Source organism: Nicotiana attenuata, chromosome 8, assembly GCF_001879085.1.
Source record: "Nicotiana attenuata strain UT chromosome 8, NIATTr2, whole genome shotgun sequence".
NCBI lineage: Eukaryota > Viridiplantae > Streptophyta > Magnoliopsida > Solanales > Solanaceae > Nicotiana > Nicotiana attenuata.
In genome coordinates this window covers 11998166-12007231 of record NC_031996.1, presented here as the reverse complement: position 1 = coordinate 12007231, position 9066 = coordinate 11998166, and positions in this window count along the sequence as shown.

Genomic DNA, 9066 nt, shown 5'->3' with positions numbered 1-9066 from the left:
CTGTGTCACTGATTCTCATGATGTCTATTTCTTTGGTAGCACATTCCATTTTGTCGTGCTTAGGTAGAAGAGGCACCCGTGCACCTTGGCAAATAGCAGTGATCAGGCAAGGGAAAGGAAGTGATGTTTGTTTCTTATTGGTTCTGATTCCTATCTCCTGGAATATTATCTCCCCCATATCAATCTTGATCCCTATCATGATGCACGCAATGAGAAGTGCTTTCTCGATATTTATGTCGGTTTCATTCTGGACGGCATGAGACAGGATGTAACAAAGCTAAGCCAGTAGCGACCCTCCCTGGTGAGATCCTCCTTGAAAATTTTGTGTGTTGGGTTAATCCAGGCTGGCGTCCCCTTTGCTATCACTGAGGCAACCCAGGAACGCTCACTGTGTTTGTTGGCTACCTTGGCAATATATTCAGCTATTCCTGGCTGCCAATTTGCGAAATACCGTTCATTGATCGTTTTAGGACCATACCCAACTTCAACCCCTTGTACTAGGACCGACTTTGAAAAGATCATGTTGCGTTTCTCATGATCAGTCCTCGAGGCACCATATGAAGCATAAAATTCCCTCACAATTGTCTCATTGTACTCATCCGGGACCTCAGTGAAGAACTCCCACTTTCTCTGTTTGATGTTTTCAAGTATGTGAGGTAATGTTCCGACAGCCCATTTAAGCTCAATTACTTCTCCTCTAAAATTTTCCTCTTGGAAAGAGCCGCTTTGTACAAATCTATGGAGCCTTTGACCCCAAACCGGAGGTTAAGGTCCTCCCCCAGCTTCCTGCATGCCTCAGCCTGCAAATCAACCGGAGGTCTGAGGTCACTCTGTGACTCCTCCTCTTCAGACTGGGAGGAGTGCTCAGTAGTACTGTTGACTGCCTGAGATCGTTGCCTTTTTGCTTGTTGTGCTTGTTGGCTAGGATTGGCAGCCCGTTTTTGTCGACTACGGGGCGGTATTTGTGTTGGATTAGACCTCTTTGGTGCCATGCCTGTTGATAACATTGGAGGAGTGAGTGAAAGAGCCAGATATAACAGAAAAAGAACAAAACAAAATAAATAAATAAATTGTTATGCGATGGGTTATGCGGTCGCATATCAAGTATGCGGACCGCAGAACCATCGCATATGTGCTGAAGCAAAAAGGTATTAACAGTTATGCGATAGCAAAACCACCGCATAAGTGGTTATGCGATCGCAAAGATACCGCATAATATACATTAGAAACCCCTGAGGGACTGCCTCAGTATGCGGCACCTATGCGGACCGCAGAACAAGTATGCGATCGTAAAGGAAACCGCATAACCCGTTCAACCCTAGGTCAAAGTAAGGGACAGAATGTGATGGTTATGCGGACCGCAAAGCCATTATGTGGCCCGCAAAACTCATCGTCCCCAATGAAAATTAACCCTCCCCCAAATCACGTGGGTTCCCTTTTTTCGTTCATTCAAAGACCTAAATCCATTACGATTTATTTCACATGATAGAGAGAGAGAGAGAGAGAGAGAGAGAGAGAGAGAGAGGTACTCAGACTTTCCCCTCTTGGATTCGTGGCCAAAATCACACAATCATTCCCTCAATTCACTCCTCACCAACTAATATTAGCAGCATGTAATCCACTATTATGCCAGTCAATCAATTTGAACTCAATTTGACCCTTTTTAAGCACCTACTTTCAGATATTCATGGCATTAGAAGTTGGTTGCAAAGGGAAAATCCAGAAAGAAAAATAAGAGTAAAGAAAGGAGGAGAGAAGTCAGAAATCATACCTGAAGTTTGAAGATTCTATAATGGAATTTGAGAAAAGTGGTGAGTGTGTTTGGATTCTTGCCCTGGTTCGACTTACCAGTTTCCTTCTCTTCTTTTTTTTGTTTTTGTTTTACTTGTTTTTTTTTTTGTTTCATTTAAATGTGGTGTGTGCAGAGAGATGGGTACTTTTATACCTGGCAAGTATGCGGTGTGGAAGTCCATCGCATAACACACTATGTGATCGCATAGGTGTTATGCGGTGGGCTGATGATTGGGTCGTATAGGTGCACTGTGCGATGCAAGATGCGATCGCATACTTGATATGCGGGCCGCATAAATGAGAAGCGAACGCAGAGTTGGCAATGAAATTAGCCAAACACTCTGCCTGGGTCTGCGATGACTATGCGGTTCGCATAGTCATTATACGACCGCATAGCTGTCACTTAATTTCGACCTCTTTTTCCTTCAGTTTCTTCAACACTAAGACCCTGTTCATGATATTTTACCTGCATTCTAGCACACACGTCAACTTGCTCAATCTAATCTACATAAATAAATAAAATAAATTAAAAAACTACAAAAGAGTGTTACCACACATGGGTTGCCTCCCAAGAAGCGCTTGATTTAACGTCGCGGCACGACGCAGTTTACACCTTTTGGATTAATCTTTGGTGGAAGCAGCTATTGGATCATCTCGTAGAGCAATTTGTTCTATCACATGCCTTTCTCCGGCGGTTTCGAGGTAATGTTTGACTCGTTGTACATTTACCTTGAAGGTCCGAGTACCATCTTCTGATTCAAGTTCAATGGAGCCATAGGGAGACACACGCACAACTTTGAATGGTCTAGACCATTTGGACTTGAGTTTGCCTGGAAATAACTTGAGTCTTGAGTTGAAAAGTAAGACCAAGTCACCCGAATTAAACTCTCGTTTCAAGATCTTCTTGTCGTGGACAAACTTCATCCGTTCTTTGTACATGGCTGCACTCTCACAGGCATGAAGACGGAATTCTTCCATCTCATTGAGTTGTGTCATCCTTAGGTTAGCAACCTCAGCCCAATCAAGATTTAGCTTATTTAAAGCCCACATAGCTTTGTGCTCAAGTTCTACTAGCAAGTGACAAGCTTTGCCAAAAACCAACCTGTATGGTGAAGTGCCAATGGGGGTCTTGAATGCTGTGCGATAGGCCCACAATGCATCATCTAGCTTCCTTGACCAGTCGGTCCTGTTTGCATTAACAGTTTTCGCTAGGATATTCTTGATTTCTCTGTTCAAAACTTCAACTTGACCACTCTACTGAGGATGATAAGGTGTGGCCACCTTGTGCTTTACACCATATTTTTAAAGTAGTCCAGCGAAAGCCTTGTTACAGAAATGAGACCACCATCACTCAGGATGGCCCTTGGAGTGCCAAACCGCGTGAATATGTTTTTCTTCAAAAATGCGAACACACTCCTTGCTTCATTGTTTGGTAAGGCGATTGCTTCAACCCATTTAGAGACATAGTCTACAGCTACCAAGATGTAGGTCATGCCATACGAGCTCACAAAGGGGCCCATAAAGTCTATTCCCCACACGTCAAAGATCTCAACCTCTAGTACAAAGTTCATTGGCTTCTCATGTCGCTTAGATATTGATCCTTGCCTTTGACATTGGTCACATGCCTTGACCATCTGGTTTGCATCCTTGTAGATTGTTGGCCAATAGTAACCACATTCAAGTACTTCTGTCGCAATCCGATTTCCTCCATGATGACCCCTAACCGGCGAATCATGGCATGCCTTAAGAAATGGCATTACCTCATCTTCCGGAACACACCGCCTGATATTGTTGTCAGCACAATTACGGAACAAGAAGGGTTCTTCCCAATAGTAATGCCTACACTCCCGCAAGAACTTTTTCTTTTGATAAGCTTCCAAACCTTCGGGAACAAGGTCACTAACCAAGAAGTTAGCGATGTCGGCATACCAAGGAGCAAATGAGTTCGACAATGCCAATATGTCTTCATCTGGGAAGGCGTCGTTGATTTCAAGATCTTCCTTTGGCCTCCTTGCCTCTTCAAGGCGAGATAGGTGATCCGCCACTTGATTTTCCGTCCCTTTTTGATCTTTGACTTCAAAGTCAAACTCTTGCAATAACAGGACCCACCGAATCAACCTAGGTTTTGCATCCTTCTTTGCCATAAGATAGAGAAGAGCAGCATGGTCGGTGTACACTATCACCTTGGATCCCAACAAATACGCCCGGAATTTCTCAAAGGCATAGACAATGGCAAGAAGTTCTTGCTCAGTCACCGTACAATTCATTTGAGCGCCATTGAGTGTCTTGCTTGCATAATAGAGAGGATGAAGAATCTTGTTATGACGTTGGCCAAGCACTGCCCCAATAGCTACACCACTGGCATCACACATGAGTTCGAATGGAAGATACCAATCGGGTGTGACAATAATAGGTGATGTGGTGAGCTTTTCTTTCAATTCCTCAAAGACTTTGAGGCATTTGTCGTCAAATACAAACTTTGCATCTTTCTCAAGGTGTTTGCACATGGGATTGGAAATTTTGGAGAAGTCTTTGATGAAACACCTATAAAAGCCGGCATGCCCCAAAAAGCTTCGGACACCTTTAACTGAAGTTGGTGGAGGGAGCTTGGAGATGATCTCGATCTTTGCTCGGTCAACCTCTATGCCTTGTTTGGAAATTTTGTGTCTCGGAACAATGCCCTCGTCCACCATGAAGTGGCATTTCTCCCAATTTAGCACAAGGTTCATTTCTACACATCTCTTAAGCACTTGTCTAAGGTTGTCTAGACAATGCTCAAAAGAATCACCCACGACAGAGAAATCGTCCATGAAATCCTCTAAGAAATCCTCCACCATGTCGGAGAAGATTGACATCATGCATCTTTGGAAGGTTGCCGGAGCATTGCATAGCCCAAATGGCATCCGGCTAAATGCAAACGTCCCATATGGACAAGTGAATGTTATCTTTTCCTGATCTTCCAATGCAATATTGATTTGGTTGTAGCCAGAATATCCATCCAAGAAGCAGTAGAATGACCTTCCCGCTAGACGATCAAGCATTTGATCAATAAAAAGGCATAGGGAAATGGTCCTTGCACGTAGCACTGTTTAGCTTCCGGTAATACATACAAACCCTCCATCCGGTCACAGTTCTTGTTGGGATGAGCTCATTGTTATCATTTTCAATCACGGTCATGCCTCCCTTTTTTGGCACACATTGCACCGGACTCACCCAAGGACTATCGGTGATGGGGTAGACTACCCCGGCATCCAACCATTTAATGATTTCTTTCTTTACCACCTCCTGCATGAAAGGGTTCAACCTTCGTTGATGCTCCACACTTGGTTTACTCTCATTCTCCAATTGGATCTTGTGTTCGCAAATTCCGGCGGGAATCCCCCGGATGTCCGCAATTGTCCACCCAATAGCTTGCCTATGCTCCCTCAAGACATTCAATAATTTTTCTACCTGCAAATCATTCAACAAAGAAGAAATGATTACCTAGAGTATCATTTGAGCCAAGAAATTTATACCTCAAGTGTGGTGGAGGGGGTTTGAGCTCTAGTTGTGGTGGCTCAATAATTGAAGGCTTTGGGGAAGGAGTGGTTCTATTCTCCGAGTCGAGAGAAAGATTCTTCGGAGCATAAGTGTAGGACCCAAGACCTTCCAATGCATTGACTGATTCCATATACCCCTCCATATCTTCACCATCGAAGTTTACCAAAATAGCTGCCAATGCCTCACCGAGGCATTGTTCTTCCATCTTCATTTCAACCGCATCTTCCACTTCATCAACAACATCAATCACCTAGATGCTTTCATATTCATGTGGTAGTTTCATACCCTTGCTTGCCTGGAATGTGACCTCTTCATCATTCACACGAAATTTGATCTCATTCCGTTCCGAATCCATTAGTGCTCTTCCTGCGGCAAGGAATGGTCTCCCCAAGATGATAGGGATCTCTTTGTCGACTGCACAATCAAGGATTACGAAATCGGCGGGTTGATAGAACTCTCCCACTTTCACAAGCACATCATCGATAATTCCCACCGGTCTCTTTATGGAACGATCGGCCATTTGCAACCTCATACTTGTAGGCCTTGGCATACCTAACCCCGCTTGCTTGTAAATAGCAAGAGGCATTAAGTTGATGCTAGCCCCATTATCACAAAGAGCTCTTACAAAATTACGCGCCCCAATAGTGCATGGAATGGTGAAAGCTCCCGGGTCTTCTTTCTTTTGAACGGTGGTTGTTGCAATGATGGAACTAACCCGGTGAGTCACATTCACCACTTCATTCTTGGTGGTTCTCTTCTTGGTAATCAAGTCTTTCAAATACTTAGCAAAACCCGACATCTCTTGAAATGCTTCCACAAATGGAATATTTACCGATAACTGCTTGAGAATGTCATAGAACTTTTCGAGTTTGCTATCATCAACCTTCCTAGCAAGTCTTTGAAGGAAAGGAGGAGGAGGTCTAGGAACAGGTGTTAGAGTTTTTGGTGCCTCTATCACCTTTTCCTTTACCTTTTCCCTGTTCACTTCTTGAACTTTCAACTCTTCCGGAACCTCTTTAGCTTCAACAACACTTGGATCTTCAACCTCAACCTCTTGTTAGGACTCTTCTACTTCAACCACTTGTTCACTATCTCCTTGTAGTACCTTCCCACTCCGAGTAATAATTTCCATGATATGAGAAGTTGGACCACTCCCACTACCCTTTGGGTTCGCAATTGTGTCACTAGGAAGTGTTCCCTTTTGCTTTGGATTTTGTTCCCTAGAGAGATCTCTCATTTGCATCTCCAATTTTTGAATGGATGCGGTATGAGAACCAACAAGCTCGGTCATATTCCTCATAGAGGTGTCGGACCTCTCTTGATTTTGCAATACCCATTCAAGCATGCTTTCCAACTTGGAATCACTTGAGGAACCTTGATTTGAATATTGACCCTTTGGTGGAACATAAGGGTTTGAACTCCGATTTGAGAAGTTGTTGTTGTTGTTATTCCAATTTCCTTGATTTGAGCTACCTTGGTCATTTCGCCACTGTTGGTTGCCTTGCCCTTGCGGGTTAGGCCTCCATTAATTTTGTTGTCCTTGACCTTGGTATTGTTGCCTTTGATAGCCCCCTTGAGAGTTGTTGACATAGTTTGCTTCCTCAAAGTCTTCATTTGATGTGGGTTGAACATCCTCCACCACATTTTCCTTTTTCGTTTGGCTTTCAGTGAACATCTTTGTCAACATATGGACATTGGTGGCAAGCCCTACAATTACTTGATCTCTCTCTTGGTTCTCTTTAATCATGTTAGTCAAGGAGGGAGTACCATAAGCAATTCCACCTGTGGTGTCCTCTGAGTGCCAAGCTTGGTTATGTTGCGCCATTTTATCAAGGATTTGTGACCCTTGCAAATGTCTTATCCATGAAAGATCCATCAGCTGCATTCTTGGCTATAGATGGGTTCATAGCATCTAAACCCATGTAGAATTACTCCAACAAGATCGAATCCGGAAAACCATGATTAGGCGACCTCACCAAATATAACTTGAATCGATCCCATGCTTCATGTAGATGTTCTCCTGGTAGTTGCTTGAAAAAGAAAATTTTATCCCGGAGCTCAGATTTCTTGCTTTGCGGGAACTATTTAGCTAAGAATGCTCGAACAAGTTCCAGCCAAGAGTGAATGGAATTTGGTGGCAAATTCTGAAGCCATTTCCTTGCTTCTCCAGCCAGTGAGTACTTGAACACCCTCAACCTTAGGGCATCATCTGAGACATTGTTCTGCTTGTGCATCGCACATGCACCCAAGAAGTTTCTAAGATGTTGTGTCGGATCATCATCAGTGGAATTCCTGAAAAACCCCTTCGCTTTGAGCATTAGGATTAAACCATGTTCCACCTTGAATGTGGCAGCACCAACTATCGGAGGTACAATAGCATTTGTATCCTCAATGTACTCATCGATGTCCGCAAAAGGATTTTCTTCTTCATCATATACAACCATGTTTTCCTATCAACACCAAGCAAAACAAGCAAAGTGTGATGGAATAGAAGAAGACGTAAAGTAAAGCACACACAAATTATGTGCATGTAACAAGTAAAAGGAAAATGGAAGAGGGAGGTGCATGTAACAAGTAAAAGGAAAATAGAAGAGGGAGGTGCATGTAACAATGAATTAGACAATAAAAGGGAAATGGGAGAGGGATGTGCGTGTAGCAGCAAATAAAAAATGGAAGGAGAAGCACGTTTTTATCAAAGGAGACTAATCCATACAAGCCAAATTCGCTATGGTAAGAGCCTAAGTGTATCCCCAGCAGAGTCGCCATGCTATCGCGCCCTGTTTTCTCGTGAAAGCGGGCTTCGACATGTGACAACTCTTTTAAAGGAAGGGTTAAAAGAGAAGAGTCGCCACCTAACGATTTTAAGGTGCGTTAGGGCACCTATTTGCAAATGACTCTGTTTTAACTAGTTTGCATCACCAAAAATCGGGTAAGGGCTCAAATAACCTCAAAGAGAAGGTGTTAGGCACTCTTCGAGGTCCACAACTGTAGGTCCCGGCTGAACTTGAATTACATGGATTAGTCAAATAAACAAAGAGAGAGAGAGAGAGCACGAAGTTTGGGAATTTTATTATTATAAAAGGCTTTGAGTAAATGAATACAAACACTTGAAAAAGTAAAAAGGAAATAAGATGACGGGTCCTAAGTTTTTTAGCCTAAAAGATCATCCCGTGCAACATAAATAATACATCGTTGATACGCTCAAATTACACTTTATTTTAAATAGTGTAAGGCGGTCAATGTCAAATATAGTAACCCAACAAGGTTGGGGTCGAATCCCACAGGGAATAGGCGTGAAAAGGTTACTCGAGTAGTGTGCTACTTGACTTAGGTCGTAATTCTATTCCGTTATCGTAACAAGAGAACGATATGATTGTGAATTGAAGAGATAACTAATTGCAACTTTGAGAATGTAGATGATTTGATTAAGAAAACCAAGGTTGTGCCCCCGTTAATGAAATGTAATGTTATCGGTGTTAATATGATATATTTCTAATGGAAGGTCCTTTGATATGCAAATGATTTCTAAATGACTACCCAATACTTTACAATAGTCGGGTAGTATTTTTCCTTTATGATTTTTCCAAATATAAAAGAGTTGCACTTTAAGATCAACCAATTTATGCCAAGTAGAACCCATTTATTCCTAAGCGATTCTATTAAACAAGAGTCAAAGTCTTGAGTTCTTGATATTCAATTCTACCAAGCCTTAACTCACCTTCCCAAGTAAAGAAA